This window comes from Ovis aries, chromosome 3 (genome assembly GCF_016772045.2).
Source record: "Ovis aries strain OAR_USU_Benz2616 breed Rambouillet chromosome 3, ARS-UI_Ramb_v3.0, whole genome shotgun sequence".
Classification (NCBI taxonomy): Eukaryota; Metazoa; Chordata; class Mammalia; order Artiodactyla; family Bovidae; genus Ovis; species Ovis aries.
In genome coordinates, this window is record NC_056056.1 from 52,332,284 (window position 1) to 52,333,677 (window position 1,394).

A 1,394-nucleotide genomic window follows, 5' to 3' on the forward strand; every position below is an offset into this window, starting at 1 on the left:
GAGTTCCTCACAGCAGGAGGTCCAGATAGATCAGGAACACAGAGTTGCTGCTATAAATATGGGAAAGGCCAGAAGAGGAGATGACCAACCTCCCAGAATTATTCTTCTGGAATACATCTTGGCTAAGAAATGCATGTGCCAGCAACAAGGATCCTGAGTCAGACTATGGGCCAAGCAAGATGATTGGCCAGAGACAACCAGGAAACTAACTCCATTGCCATAAAATTGGACACTGGGAGAGCAGTTCTCCTGGGTTCCTTTACCCTACTGCTCTCCTCTTGGGTGCCCCTTTCCAGATCCCATTTCTTAAAATTTCTAGTTTGTCAGCATGTGTGTCTCCTTAGACAATTCATATTCAAGGGTTAACAAGAGCCCACTCTCGGGCCCTGAAAGGAGTCCCCTTTCCTGCAACCCTATGATGAGAATGAATTTGGAGTGAGAAAAATTTATCTTGTTCAAAACCAGGGGCCAGTCCTTAATATGGCAACAATACAGGAGACGTCTTTAGAAGATATTTAACTTGCTGCTCTCATGTGGACTCCATGAATCACTATATCTAGCAAAACATGAGAAATCTGAGAGCTGGAAAGGTTGACTAAGTAAGAAATAGATGACTGAATTAAAACCCAGGGGATATTCTTACCTGGCAGGGGAGGTACCATAATCAAAAACATGGTTTTCCCAGAGCAAGGCTGATCGATTGCATTTCAGATATGCACTGTGATTTCCCCAAATGTGGGAAACTCAACTGCATAATTTGTGGTAGTGGGGAACTGTGTTCATACTTTCCCCTGGTGTTAAAACAAAACAATGGAGAGGGTAAACATATGATTGAAAGTGAAATAAAAATGCCCAAATCTAGGTCTAGATATGTACATAAGATATGTCTATCAGTAGATATGTAGAGATTTGTTGTTGTTGTTCAGTCGCTAACTCATGCGACTCCTCTCAACTCCATGAACTGCAGTACCCCAGGCTTCCCTGTCCTTCACTATCTCCCTGAATTTGCTCAACCTGATGTCCATTGAGTCAGTGATGCCATCCAAACCTCTCATTCCCTGTTGCCTCCTTCTCGTCTTGCTTTATATATAGTTTACTAGCTTGAGTAAACCTTCCAGAACTCAGTAAAAATAAATAAATAAATAAATAAAAATAGATTAACATATAGTGCAAAAACTAATGTGTTAAGAATGACCATCAACTAAAATAGTGGAGTAGCTAACTCCAAGGAGCTATCCCTTCAGAGAATCACTGAAAGAGCAAGCAAAAACTGTTAAAGTCAACTTAGTCAGAGATCAGGAAAACAGTCAAAGGAAAATTTAAATTAACAAAGTGAATGCTAAATTAAGAAAAGGCAACTGAACAAAAAAAGAAAAGGCAACTTATAAATGATA

General features: G+C 40.0%; 1 non-coding gene across 1 annotated transcript; it reads left to right on the forward strand.

Moving 5' to 3' along the window:
• Positions 1 to 635: 635 nt before the first annotated feature.
• LOC114114281 (U1 spliceosomal RNA) lies at positions 636 to 794 on the forward strand. Its single transcript, XR_003589109.1, has one exon. It is a non-coding gene; the product is annotated as a U1 spliceosomal RNA (small nuclear RNA).
• Positions 795 to 1,394: the final 600 nt, after the last annotated feature.